The sequence below is a fragment of the Ovis aries genome, chromosome X (assembly GCF_016772045.2).
Source record: "Ovis aries strain OAR_USU_Benz2616 breed Rambouillet chromosome X, ARS-UI_Ramb_v3.0, whole genome shotgun sequence".
NCBI lineage: Eukaryota > Metazoa > Chordata > Mammalia > Artiodactyla > Bovidae > Ovis > Ovis aries.
Window position 1 is genome coordinate 4,286,899 of NC_056080.1, and position 15,647 is coordinate 4,302,545.

Genomic DNA, 15,647 nt, shown 5'->3' on the forward strand with positions numbered 1-15,647 from the left:
TTGTCACAGCATTGTAAATCGGCTGTGTGTGTGTGTGTGGCCAGGCATTCAGTATTCTTCAACTCTTTCGACCCCTGTTGACTGTAGCCCGCCAGGCTTCTCTCTCCATGGGATTCTCCAGGCAAGAACACTGGAGCGGGTTGCCATGCCCTCCTCCAGGGGATCTTCCCCACCCATGGATTGAACTCGTGTCTCTGATATCTCCTGTATTGGCAAGAAGGTTCTTTACAACTACCCCCATCTGGGAGTCAAACAAGGAAATGAGAGAAAAAGAGCAGTTTGAACTCCTGCTAAATTTCAGATGATGGGAAGGACAAGAACTAAGCTTCCATTCAATCAACTTCTAGATAAGCTAATCAGCTTCTAGATAAGCCCGTTCATCTGCAATACCTCAATACAAAATGAAAAGTTAAAGAAAATGAAATTACAAAGCAAGTATAATAATCCATTATTATAGAATAATAATGAATCCAAGGGGTAGAGCAGATTATTTTTTTCCATAGCAGCTATAATTTTTTTCCCATCGTCTGTGGTTTATTTTATTCATTTTTTTTCTTCCTCCATCCATTTCTCCTTGAATAAAAGGCCTCAGGACTACATGTCTGTGACGGTTCATTTTACTGAAGTGACCCAGACTCCTACATCAGGATTTGGAATCGGGCCTACGTTTGATATTTGTTCACTGGGTGAAAGAAAGATGAATCTGTTGGACGATGACAGAGCCCTCAGTAGTGGTATTTAAACCCAAACCTCAGGATACTCACCGTTACAGTAGACCCTACAGGCTCACTGGCTTCTACCCCTCCACTCAAAATGCAGGTTCAGTTCAGTTCAGTCACTCAGTCATGTCCGACTCCTTGCGACCCCATGGACTGCAGCACACCAGGCTTCCCTTTCCATCACCAACTCCTGGAGCTAGCTCAAACTGATGTAGGTAGAAATGTTGAGAAGATACTAAAAAAAAAAAAAAAAAAAAGGCTCTGAATGGGATGGGCAGGAAATAAATATATGAGGGAAAAATAGGTAAATTTCAGATGATCAGGATAAGAGCTAAGCTTCCATGCAGCCAACTTCTAGATAAACTATTTTTGTCTTTTTCCTATATTGCAATTTAGTGTGTGTTTATATGGGGTTCCTTTCTGGCTCAGCTGGTAAAGAATCCACCTGCAATGTGGGAGACCTGGGTTCCATCTCTGGGTTGGGAAGACTCCCCTGGAGAAGGGAAAGGCTACCCACTCCAGTATTCTGGCCTGGAGAATCCCATGGACTGTTTGTGTGTTTAGATGCAGAAAGGGTTCATCTTTAAAATATTTATTTTTAAATTATCTTCAGCTGTGTGGGGTCTTCGTTGCTGTGTGTGGGCCTTCTCTAGTTGAGGTGTTTGGGCTTCTCACTGAGGTCGCTTACTTGCTCTGTGGAATGTGGGGTCTTCCAGGACCAAGGATCGAACCCGTGTCCCCGGCATTGGTGGGCAGGTTCTTATCCACACTGCCACCAGGCAAGTACTTTGTAGGCTTCATTTTTATAAGAGTTAAATTCCCATTGCTTTTCTTTCTTTTTTATAAAAAAATAATTAATTTATTGTTTTACTTTACAATATTGTGCTGGTTTTGCCATACATTGACATGAATCAGCCATGGGTGTACATGTGTTTCCCATTCTGAACACCCCTCCCACCTCCCCCCCCATCCCATCCCTCTGGGTCATCCCACTGCACCAGCCCCGAGCACCCTGTCTTCTGCGTCAAACCTGGACTGGCCATCTACTTCACATATGATAATATACATGTTTCAATGCTATTCTCCCATATCATCCCGCCCTTGCCTTCTCTCACAGAGTCCAAAAGACTGTTCTTTACATCTGTGTCTCTTTTGCTGTCTCTCATACAGGGTTATTACCATCTTTCTAAATTCCATATATATGTGTTAGTATACTGTGTTGGTGTTTTTCTTTCTGGCTTACTTCACTCTGTATAATAGGCTCCAGTTTCATCCACCTCATTAGAACAGATTCAAATGTATTCTTTCTAATGGCTGAGTAATACTCTATTGTGTATATGGACCACAGCTTTCTTATCCATTCATCTGCTGATGGACATCTAGGTTGCTTCCATGTCCTGGCTATTGTGAACAGTGCTGCGATGAACATTGGGGCACACGTGTCTCTTTCAATTCTGGTTTCCTCGGTGTGTATGCCCAGCAGTGGGATTGCTGGGTCATATGGCAGTTTTATTTCCAGTTTTTTTAAGGAATCTCCACACTGTTCTCCATAGTGGCTGTACTAGTTTGCATTCCCACCAACAGTGTAAGAGGGTTCCCATTATAAGAGTTAAACTCCCATTGCTTTTCACGCTGAGCTGCAGTCTGTAAAATCCTGAGACAGGAAAAAAATACAGGTAAAACTTGCCTTCTCATTCGGGCAACTGACATAATTCACGGGCCCAAAAGCCTTAGATTCCGGCAATGCTTGAGTGAGTTAGGAGACATTAAAAAAAAATTAACTGAGAATTAAAATGATTCAGATGAGCTTGACCTCTTGAGTGCAGCTGAATGTGAACACTAATGTTCCCAAGGAAACAACACGCTCTTTTAAAAGGGGAATAAAGACTTTCGTTATGCGAACCTGAATACGAAGCTCCATTATTCCCTTGAACTGTTCCATTGTCTTCCTACTGGCCTTCAGCAGTTAAACAATCCGCTTCAAGTCACCCAGTCTATTCACGTCACCAAAGCAACTGGTTTTTTTAAATGTTATTTTTCCCTTCTTGGAAGACACGAAAGAAAAAAGTTTGTTCTTTAATAATAGGATCCTGATATCCAGTCCTTAACTTCTTCAGTTCAGTCGCTCAGTCACGTCTGACTCACTTCCCTGAAATTGCTCTGATGTATTTGTGATTGAAAGAAAATCAGTGATATTGGATCCAGCCGGACAGTTCGTACACAGGGTGTGGTGGAGAATTTCAGTGCATTCATTTAAGGGCTTGTTTGTTTTTCCTATCTCTCGTGGAGGCTAGTGGTCTTTCATTCCAGACAGAGAGTCAGACGTGATGGAACTCAGAATTGCCAAGACGCTTCGGATCATGGTCGCTGGGACGCTGAGGAGAAAGTTCATTACTTAAAGTCAGGCATTTATAAAGTCTTGGCTGTGCTGTGCTTAGTTGGACAGTGTCCGACTCTTTGCAACCCCATGGACTGTAGCCCGTCAGGCTCCTCCGTCCATGGGATTCTCCAGGCAAGAATACTGGAGTGGGTTGCCATGCCCTCCTCCAGGGGATCTTCCTGACCCAGGGTTCAAACCCAGGTCTCCTGCATTGCAGGCAGATTCTTTACCAACTGAGCCACAAGGGAAGCCCCAGAATACTAGACTGGGTAGCCTGCCCCATCTCCAGGGGATCTTCCCAACCCAGGAATGGAACCGGGGTCTCCTGCATTGCAGGTGGATTCTTTACTAGGTGAGCTACCAGGGAAGCCCTTATAAAATCTAAAAAAGTATAAAAATAATTTCAGTTTCAACCAATGATTCTCGTTGTTCAGTTTCAATGTCATGTCTGACTCTTTGCGACCCCATGGACTGCAGCATGCCAGGCTTCTTTGTCCTTCACTATCTCCCAGAGTTTACTCAAACTCATGTCCATTGAGTCGGTGATGCCATCCAACCATCTCACCCTCCATCATCCCCTTCTCCTCTTGTCATCAGTCTTTCCCATCATCAGGGTCTTTTCCATTGAGCAGGCTCTTCCCATCACGTGGCCAAAGTATCAGCTTCAGCATCAGTCCTTCCAATAAATATTCAGAGTTGATTTCCTTTAGGATGGACTCATTGGATCTCCTTGCTGTGCAAGGGAATCTCAAGCACCGTATTTTGAAACCATCAATTTTTGGATGCTGGAGCTACCCACTTCAGTATTCTGGCCTAGAGAATTCCGTGGACTGTATAGTCCATGGGGTCATAAAGAGTTGGACACGACTGAGCGACTTTTACTTCGTTTCAGCTTTCTTTATGGTCCAACAAATGAATGAAAAATTAGCTAATTGCCCAAATCAGTAAATCTCACATATCACAATTTGTTGAGGAATAAAAACACTATTTTAAAAAAGAACATTGTAAAGCTATCATCCTTCATTTAAAAATAAATTTATAAAGAATAGAAACATCGTGAAACATTTGAATGGGAAAAATGGTGCCCTGAGTACATTCCATAAGAGGTCCCTCTCATTGTAGCATTTGTAATTCGATGATTTGGGCATTCCTCCTTACATTTAATTGATAATAAATTGATAATAAGTAGGACTGCTGTACAGGCTTCCTTGAAGCTCAGTTGGTAAAGACTCTGCCTGCAATCGGTTTGATCCCTGGCTCGGGAATATGCCCTGGAGAAGGAAAAGGCTACCCACTCCAGTATTCATGCCTGGAGAATCCCATGGACAGAGGAGCCTGGCAGGCTATAGTCCGTGGTGTCACAGAGAGTCGGACACGACTGAGCAGCTAAACCACCAACCACCACCAAGGTTGCTGCACTGATGAATGTCACTGCGACTTTCCGTAAGGAAAGACTAAATCAGACCCCGTGAGCTTGGGTCCCCATGGCGTTTCTAACATAAGTAGGTGAGCAGTTGATGAGGACTCCGGGTAAGCTGAGAAGCAATTACGCTAGCTGGAACAAAGCCTGGAAGGGCCCTCGGTCTGGGAACTCCGTCAGGAAGGCACAGGGATTTCACTCCCAGAGCAGCTCTTCTCTTGCTGATGGAGATACGAAGAAGGAAGCGACACGGAGAGAGAACACACGGAGTCTTCGTGGAGACACAACCCAGACAAGGCAGTGGTCCCCACTAAGTGGGAGGAGCGTGGTGCTGAGGTTGTAGCCACGACAACAGCGTCTGTCCAGGAAGCAGAGAGACACCATCAGAGCCGGTTCCCTTGTGGGAACAGCAGTCATCCGTGTTCCCCTCTCCTCCTGGCTGCGTCTGTGTTCCAGCATCATCAACACTGACACTCAAGAAATCCAACGAACTGAAGCCGTTGGGAAAAAGCATGACTCAATGATGTTTACCAGGTCCTCTTGACAGGCATATTGTATTAGCCGCTTAGTCTTGTCTGACTCTTTGCAACCCCGTGGACTGTAGCGCGCCAGGCTCCTCCGTCCATGGGATTCTCCAGGCAACAATACTGGAGTGGGTTACCATTCCCTTCTCCAGGGGATCTTCGTGACCTAGGGATGGAACACAGGTCTCCTGCACTGTAAGCAGATTCTTTACCTCTGAGCCACCAGGGAAGCCCAGAAGCCTCTTAACCCCTGTTTATTTAGATGGTAGACTCTCTGATGATACAAAGGATGTCATTACCAAAATATAATAAAGAGTGAGTCTCCAGAGCAAAAGCAGATTCGCACTTTCTGAGCCGGGGGTCGGGTTAGGATTCATTTTTAACTTTTCTCAGATAAATATAAATGCTTTTTAAAATTTATTTTTAGAGAGATTTAATTGACATAGAGCATCACATTAATTTCAGGCATAGAACATAATGATTCAGTGTTTGTATACACTGCGAAGTGATCACCACAATAAATCTAATTAATATCCAACACCATGCATAGTTACAAACTATTATACTTGTGATGAGGACTGTTAAAATCGACTCTCTTAGTAACTTCAATGTATACAACACAGTATTGTTAACTGTGGGCTTCCCTGGTGGCTCAGACAGTAAAGAATCTGCCTGCGATGCAAGAGAGGTGGGTTTGATCCCCTGGGTTGGGAAGATCCCCTAGAGGAAGAAATGGCAACTCACTCAAGTATTCTGGCCTGAAGAATTCCATGGACTGTATTGGTATAGTCCATGAGGTCACAAAGAGTTGGACACAACTGAGTGACTTTCATTTTCACTAGCATATACATTTATGTATATGATATATATATCTATACATATACATGTATACATATAACATTTATATAACATGAATATACATTTATGTTATATATAGCATATATAATTATTCTAATATAATATAAATATAAATTGTTACAACTACTTCTAAATATAACAAATAATTATAAATTATAATTGTAAAATACACATTTTAATATATAATATACCATTTACAATATCATATATTATAATACAGTATATGTCATACAAATGTATCTGCATACCTTAACATCTTTTTCTCCCTAATATGTTATTCACTGTTCAATCTCATGAAATAAAAATGGGTAGTTCTTGTTCATCCTTGGTATTTTGGGTTAACATGATTTTTTTTGTTGTTGAACATATAACACCAATTTATATTTTCCTTTCCTTTTGCCGTAAGAAAATATTTGTTTGACATGTGGACCAGGAAGCATATGCAGTTTTTATGTACTTTCCCTCTGTGAGTGTAATATGTGTGAAAAAGATAAGTAATTTAAATACCAGACTCTGATGCTCACGTTTACTAAAAGGAATTCATTGCAAGATTGCCAAAGAAAGCAGTCAGCACACCTTTGTGCGTGCCCTGAAAAGACAAATGGCTCTGAAATCAGTATCTCTGGCCAAGATGTTATCACCAAGCCACTGATTTTAACGCATCAGGTCATGAATGGGTGAAGCGCTAGTCGCTCAGACTCTTTGTGACCGCATGGACTATAGCCTGTCGGCTCCTCCGTTCATGGGATTTTCCAGGCAAGAATATTGCAGTGGGTTGCCATGCCCTTCTTTAACAATGATAAAGCTAAAGCACATTGGAGAATTACTTTTGTTGCATCTTGAAAATGATAATCCTTGATGTTGAGTGGCTAGAACCAAGATCCTAGTATAGTGAAGTTTTTGTATTTGCTTGCTTGTTTTAAATGATGTGGTCTAGTAGGTTATTTAGACTCAAGTTTCTGCTTAAAAAAAAAAAAAACCTTGAATTTTAGGAAAAAAGCACTTTTGAAGTATGATGGTGCTCAAGAAGAGAAGAATAATGCCTAAGTTGGAACTTCAAACATGAAAAAATAAGACAAAATTATAATAAAAAAATTGTAAAACTATGTAAGTTTTTTTTTTCATTGAAATAAGTGACAGTTCCTTTTACAGCTTACTTCTACAAATCAGCATTGGATGTCTGGAGCTGGCGGACTGATTATCTCCACTGTGCTCAATTTACAGAGTTGAGGATTATCGTTTTTATAGAAATACCATTTTCCCTCCAAATCCAAAATGATTACTTCGTATCCTGTGCCATTCAGAACTCACCAAGGATCTTTTCTTTTGGCATGAAAATGCAGAGAAATCCATGCTTCTCTAGAGGAAAATCAATTTGAAAAGAAAAAAAAATATTTTTATTACTTCTAAGGGAAGAGATTAAATCTAATTAAAAAAGTAATAAAAATACTATTTCTTCCACAGCATTTTTCTTGTTAGATTCGGGTTGTGTGTGTGTGTGTGTGTGTGTGTTTTCTGGCTTCACATTTTATTAGCTTCCTAGTGGAAAGAGGAATGATTTTAGGATGCTTTCCAAAAGCTTATTCTAGTAAAAACTAGAACAGAGTTTTAACTGAATCATTCTCATCTTTGAGAACAAAATTCTGACTTTGAGAAGAAATATACTTCTATAAATGAACAGAATTTGAAGTGGAAAGAATATTTATTCTGCATATATGTACATACAATCTGTATGCAAATGAGCTAACTTTTAAAAATGAATGTGCTTCTTTAATTTGCAGTTAATTATGATAAAAAGGGGTTTGGCCTGATAGCTTTTAAATTGCACATTAACTTATGTTGGAAACTCCACACAACTAATTCTTGCCTTTGGGGGCCGATGTGGGTATCAGACATGCTGGTTCAGAGACAAGACTTTTCTCCTATAATTTAGAGAACTCCTTTTAGGACATTTGTGTTTGGTCTGAAAAAAAAAGTGTTCAACCTAGAACTGGCCCACTTTCCAGTTTTCTTAGAAGCTCACCAAAACAACAGTAAACTCGATTGTGGATGAACTGATGTGGGTTAGGAGAAGGAAGAGGTTTCGGTGCTGTGCTCATATTTCAGATTCCATATAGGGTCTCATATATGATAATACAAGCTTCCCTTACTTCAGATTTCATTTAGGATCTTACATATAAGATATTTTGCTTTTGAACTGTGGTGTCGCAGAAGACTTTTGAGAGTTACTCGGACTGCAAGGAGATCCAACCAGTCCATCCTAAAGGAAATCAGTCCTGAATATTCACTGGAAGGACTGATGCTGAAGCTGAAACTTCAATCCTTTGGCCACCTGATGCGAAGAGCTGACTCATTGGAAAAGACCCTGATGCTAGGAAAGATTGAAGGCAAGAGGAGAAGGGGACGACAGAGGATGAGATGGTTGGCTGGCATAGAGTCAGACACAGATGAGCAACTGAACTGAGCTGATATGATGATATCCGCTCTGTAGGAGTGACAAAGGCAAGTTGACTTACTTTTGTAGTATTTTGAAATGACTCGGAAAGCATAAAGACCATTGCTTTTCTCTATCACCTGCATGCTCTGTTGTGCCCAACTGTTTGCAACCCCGTGGACCATAGCCCGCCAGACTCCTCTGTCCATGCGATTTCCCAGGCAAAAATACTGGAGTGAGTTGGCATTTCCTTCTCTATCTTATCTCGAGGTGTGAGGCTAAGGACATAGTGAGATGGAGAGAGGGAGAGGGGGAGAGAGAGAGAGAGAGAGAGAGAGAGAGAGAGAGAGGGAGAGGAAAGCAGAGAGAGGAAAACGATATAGGGAAGTATCAGTAGAGTCTTTGTCCCCTGCAAACTAATATAAGAGTTGGATTCCCACCTGGGAAGTGGATCAACACCTTAGGAAATGGGGTGGGGGAATTGGGGGAGGCAGGGAAAGTGAATATCAGCTTCCGTTAGATCAACTGTGGGTTCATTCCTAGGGTATCCTAGGGTTTCATGGATGAATTACTCTCACTATAGACCTGGAAATCATAGATGATTAAAAAAATTGTCACAGTAATTATGAAGGACCACTAGCACTCTGTAAAAGGGACTTGAAATATGTACACTCCCTCTTCACTCTTACCAGAGACTTCCAGATAAGGGGCTGCAATGCTTACATAGATAAATCTCAAGAGATGAGACAAGGCATCTCAAAGGGCTTCCCTGGTGGCTCAAATGGTAAATAATCTGCCTGCAGTGCAGGAGACCCAGGTTCGATCCCTGAGTCAGGAAGATCCCCTGGTGAAGGGCATGGCAACCCACTCCTGTGTTCTTTCCCGGAGAATCCCCATGGACAGAGGAGCCTGATGGGCTACGGTCCATGAGGTCTCAAAGAGTTGGCCACAACTGAGGGACTAGCCTTTTCAACCTTTCAAGGCTCCTTCAAAGTGTTCACGATTACTGCCCCAAAGTTTTCTTTGACAAGAAGTAGAGGAAATACCCAGGTGATCCAGTGGTTATGACTTCATCTTCCGAGGCAGGGGGTGTGGGTTTGATCCCTGGTAGGGGAGCTCAGATCCCATATGCTTTACGATCAAACAACAGATAAAGGAAGCAATATTGTAACATGTTCAATACAGACTTTAAACATGGTCCTCATCAAAAAAATTAAAAAAAAGAATGTATATGGATGTGAAGAGCCAGCTCATTGGAAAAGAGCCTGATGCTGGGTAAGACTGAAGGCAGGAGGAGAAGGGGACTACAGAGGATGAGATGGTTGGATGGCCTCATTGACTCAATGGACATGAGTTTGAACGAGCTCCGAGAGATGATGATGGACAAGGAAGCCTAGCGTGCTTCGGTCCATGGGGTCGAAAATTTGGACACGACTGAGCGACTGAACAACAACTAAATTCCCAAACTAAGCAAATAATCCTAATAGATGATATATTCAGACATACTACATATAGTATCCTCTCATCCAGTGAGGAAAGTTGCTTATTCATTAGCAAAAGTCAGAAGTAGAATGTGGCATTTAAAATGCTCTCTCCCTGTAGCTTCTTTTCTCTGTATCTTCATGAACAGAGATGACTTACCGGCAGGCTGCATGCATTCAGTCCCTGGTTGGGGAGCTAAGATTTTGTATGCTTCATGGTGCAGCCAAAAAAATAAAAAATAAAACCCATAAATTTTGAGGAATGATTCTAATTGCCATAGGGAGAACATTGTGGACCAGGCAAATGGTTTTCATGAATAGACATTTTTTGGATGCTATGCAGACACTCTATTTACATGTGCAAAAGTCTGCGTGATCATTACAAACTGAAGAATCAGGACCATACGCTGCAGTTCAGTTCAGTTGCTTAATCGTGTCCAACTCTTTCCGACCCCAAGGACTGCAGCACGCCAGGCCTCCCTGTCCATCACCAACCCCCGGAGCTTGCTCAAACTCATGTCCATTGAGTCAGTGATGCCATCCGACCATCTCATCCTCTGTTGTCCCCTTCTGCTCCTGCCCTCAATCTTTCCCAGCCTCAGGGTCTTTTCCAGTGAGTTAGTTCTTCCCATCAGGTGGCCAAAGCATTGGAGTTTCAGCTTCAACATCAGTCCTTCCAATGAATATTGAGGGTTGATTTTCTTTAGGATGGACTGGTTGGACTGGTTGCAACACACTGCATTAGATTCTAAAAATATCCCTGTCTTAAGTTCATCATCTATGCTGAAAACTCACTCTCTGCAACTAATTGCCTGTCAACAGTCACGATCATTTGATCACATTTCTTAATAAGGAGCTAAAAACTGTTGATCTTAAGGAACAATAATTAATACAGGTTCCCTATAGTGCCGGCATCACATTCTCGTAGCTGCAGTGTCTTGCCAGCGTAAAGGACTCAAGAGTGAGCTGGTGACCCACATAGATCTCACATGCGGAACCGCTCAACCATCTCCTAAAAATTATTTCCCTCATAAAATGTAAACAATCACAGGCAGATTGCTGGAATGTAAAGTCATGCTTTGCTTGTTGAGTGGGATCTGCAGTCATCTGGAAATGCCAAGGAGCTCTTCAGAACAGAAGGGTTTACCTACAATACACCAAACGTTCTGTCTGAGTCTCCCTCAGGTTACAGTGGTAAGAAAACAGCCTCGTGGAGGCGTTTGGAGCATGCCATGCGTCAGGAAGTTCCCCTGGAGAAGGGATTGGCTACCCACTTCAGTATTCTTGGACTTCCCTGGTGGCTCAGCTGGTAAAGAATCCACCTGCAAGGCGGGAGACCCGGGTTTGATCCCTGGGTTGGGAAGATCCCTTGAAGAAGGGAAAGGTTACCCACTTCAGTATTCTGGCCTGGAGAATCCCATGGACAGAGGAGCCTGGCGGGCTACCATCCACAAAGCATGGAGTCACAAATTGTCAGACACAATTGAGCGACTAACACTTACTTAGAGACAATTAACAATGCTGTGATAGTTTCAGTTGGACATAAGTTGTCAGCTGCTCAGTCGTGTCTGACTCTTGGCGACCCCATGGACTGTAGCCCCACCAGGCTCCTCTGTCCATGGGATTCTCCAGGCAAGAATACTGGAGTGGGTTGCCATGCCCTCCTCCAGGGGATCTTCCTGACCCAGGGGTCCAGCTGGCGTCTCCTGCATTGGCAGGGGGGTTCTGTCCCACTGAGCCACTGGGCAAGTCAAATGCTATAGATGCATAACTAATGAAAACTTACTGTATGGCTCAGGGAACACTGCTGAACTCTGTGATGACCTCAGTGGGAAGGAAACCCCGAAAGAGGGGGGGGTATATTTATACAGAAAGCTGATTGACTTTGCTGTACAGCAGAAACCAACACCAGCCTGTAAAGCAACTATACGGCAATAATAATTAATTAAGAAGGAAAGGTGAAGAGAGTTGACAGGACAAACACACTCTTGTCCTCAGTAAACCCTTTCTGTCCATGGTTGCAGATGATTCGTAGTTCCTCCCTCCTGGTTTGTGCTTCATGCCGTCCCAGGGAGCCTCCTTTCTCACTGTGTGCACACCTGCCCCCCCTGGGGAGGTGTAGTGGGAGCATGTTTCCCATCCTGTTGATCCAGGGGGACTGGAACCCTGATCAAGGAGCAGACTCATCACTGTTTCCCTTGCTGCTTGAAATACAGGGCATCCAACAGGAAATGAACTCCTGCCGCCCTCAGCGCTTCACAGCTTATTTGTAGCTGTGGCATCGAGTCCACATTCCACACCTAGCCAATAGGGCAGCCAATAATACCTACCCGTTTTGCCGTATAACACAAAGTGGTTGTTCAGTCCCTTGCTGCTGCTGCTGCTGCTGCTAAGTCGCTTCAGTCGTGTCCGACTCTGTGCAACCCCATAGACGGCAGCCCGCCAGGTTCCCCCGTCCCTGGGATTCTCCAGGCAAGAACACTGGAGTGGGTTGCCATTTCCTTCTCCAATGCATGAAAGTGGAAGTGAAGTCGCTCAGTCGTGTCCAACTCTTAGCGACCCCATGGACTGCAGCCCACCAGGCTCCTCCATCTGTGGGATTTTCCAGGCAAGAGTACTGGAGTGGGGTGCCATTGCTTTCTCCGGTTCAGTCCCTTAGTCGTGTCCGACTCTTTGCGACCCAGTGGACTGCAGCACTCCAGGACTCCCTGTCCATCACCAACTCCCGGAGTTCACTCAGACTCATGCCCATCGATTCAGTGATGCCATCCAGCCATCTCATCCTCTGTCGCCCCCTTCTCCTTTTGCCATCAATCTTTCCCAGCACCAGGGTCTTTTCCAAAGACTGTATCAGGTGGCCAAAGTATTGGAACTTCAGCTTCAGCATCAGTCCTTCTAATCACTAGCCAGGGTTGATGTCCTTTAGGATTGTTTTGATCTCCTTTCCATCCAAGGGACTCTCAAGAGTCTTTTCCAGCACCACAGTTCAAAAGCATCAATTCTTTGGCCCTCAGCCTTCTCTATGGTCCAACTCTCACGTCGGTATATAACTCCTGGAAAAACCATAGCTTTGACTAGATGGATCTTTGTTGGCAAAGTGATCTCTCTGCTTTTTAATACTATAAGGGGGGGGGAAACATCAAATACTTGTAACATAAATTATCTCATTTGTACTGATCAGGAGTAAGGGGACTTAACTGATGTTCTGGAAACCACTTGCATTCTACTTATTTTGAGAGGATGACTTTAGATTTTTATGGAAGACTGCTAAACACACACAAACACTTCCTCTGATTAATGTGAACTTCTCTACCTGAAATTAGCTTCATCAAAGAAAAAAATCATCTTAGGATAGCAAATATAAGTGCCTTATCTCCTAATTTTAAACATAATCATCTCCTTGCTTGCATACTGATAGAAAGTTAATCAGAGAGAGAAATCTCTAACAATTTTTGTCCCTTTAAATATTAATAGGATATACCTGATGTTTTATGTTTCAGGAATAAATTTCATGACTGTCTACTATATTTCCTCAGATAGAAGTCTCAATGGATAGTTGTTTTCATCATGAATTCCTTTCATTTTTACATGTGCCATAGTTGGCAAATTTTGTATAGTCAGTGGAAATATAATTTTTCATGAAGATCAGGCAGCACAGTTTTGTGAATAGCGAAAGAACATGTAACCACATTTTGTGGTGACATTTATAAATATACTTTAGCTTTCAATCTATGAGATTGTTTGCATGCCCAAGTCAGAAAACCAGTGTATAATTTTGTCCTTTGTCTTACGTATCATGTCTCAAACTTGTAGTAGTTATGCTGGAGAGATTCTGTCTCTTTCACATTGTGCTTGCAGGCTATGTCGCTTCGGTCGTGTCCGGTTCTGTGTGACCCCATGGACTGTAGCCTGGCAGGCTCCTCTGTCCATGGGATCGTTCCAGCAAGAACACTGGAGTGGGTTGCCATGCCCTCCTTCAGGGGATCTTCCCCACCCACGGATGGAACCTGCATCTCTTTCATGTCCTGTGTTGGCAGGTTGGGATCGTTACCACTAGCGGCACCGGGGAATTCCCACAATTTTTACCTTTAGAAAAATGTAATAAAAATCTTCTAGTGATGTTAGCTGTACCTTTTAAAAAACTGGTGTTTAACAAATGGCATTAAATTGAGAAAAGACTGTTTTCCTTGAGTTAAATTTTGTTTTCCTCCGTGTTACGTTAATTTTTGAACACAAACTCACCCCCACTGGTCAGTCACTGACAAGCATATTGAATATCTACATGTGGCTTGTTGGGATAAATAGATTCTCAAGAATTCTTTTAAGCCACAGTCTATCAATCTATGCGCTCAAGAGTTTTACAGAATATATTCATTTTGAGAAAGTACCTCCCAAGATTTTTAAAGAACATGATGTTAAGATACTTTCTGAAATTATTTGACCGTATGTAATATGTGCATATATATGCAAGGGCCAAAAATCAGGCCTCTTTGTAAGTGGCAACGTCCATTGTTGGGACTGCTAAGGTTTCAGCCAGGGCAACTTCAAGCTGGATTAGAAATAGTCTTAGTTTTGTAGTTTAATACTAGGTTGATCCATTTTGGATTATGGAAAAAACTGATACTTCCTAACTATGTATTTCAGCACTTATAAACTCATTATATATGCAAGACCTATATTGATTAATATTATATATATCCTCTGCTTCATTGATGGTCTTAATTCTCAGATTTCAGTTTCCTCCATTTTTAAAACCATTCCCATTCAATGTCATAGCAACTGCTATTCAAACATTTCTTAAGTAAGATCTTTAGCACCCTGCTTTCTAAACTGAATCATCATTGTTTTGTCACTAACTCATGTCCACCTCTTTTGTGACCCACCATGGACTGTAGCCCGTGAGGCTCTTCTCCCCATGGGATTCTCCAGGCAAGAATACTGGACTGGGTTGCTATTCCCTTCTTCAGGGGATCTTCCTGACCCAGGGATCAAACCTGGGTCTTCTGTATTGCAGACGGATTCTTTACAAGGAAGTCCCAAATCATCACAAGACACATTTTTTATCATAGTATTATTTTTTGTGCGTGTGTCTGTCTATAGTGCACGTGTTTCCATGAGTGAAACTGTAATAATTGAATCTGTTTACCTGTAGAAAACTTAGCTGTTATCACTATTTCCCTCTATATTTGCATAATGTCTGTCCATACCTAATGTCTAATCTATATCTACAGTGAGATGATAAATAATGAAAGTCTTTCTAGGTGGTTGAGAATGTTAAAAGTAGGGACAGACTTTTGTTTCTTTTTAACTGCCTCAGTTTTATGTCAAAAATATAAATATTATGTTGTAATACGTAAGAAAGGAAAGGGAAAAATCCCATTTAAAATGCAAAAAATCCATTTAATATTAACTATAAAAATATAAAAATTCCATTTAATATTTATGTTATAATGTTGATTGTCCATTATATAGTAAATAAGGTGTTATCCCTAGCCGTTTTATAAATAGGATCTCTTAACTTTAAACCAAGCATTTTGGAGCAAGAAATGATGATTTCATATTTGAGGAATATTGGTAGGTGTTTACAACTCAGAGTTCTGGTGTTATTTCCAGGAAATAAGAATGATACATTTGCATTCAAAAGCATGATTTTTTCTTTTTCTTTTTTTTTTTTTAGAACTGAAAAACATCTGGAACGGTGTTTATTTATATATCTATCTTGATGGATAAATCTGAACAGTGCATTTTAAACTCAACCATATACAGTTTTAGGGCTTTCTTAGTTGCTCAGATGGTAAGGAATCTGCCTGCAATGCGAGAGACCCAGGTGT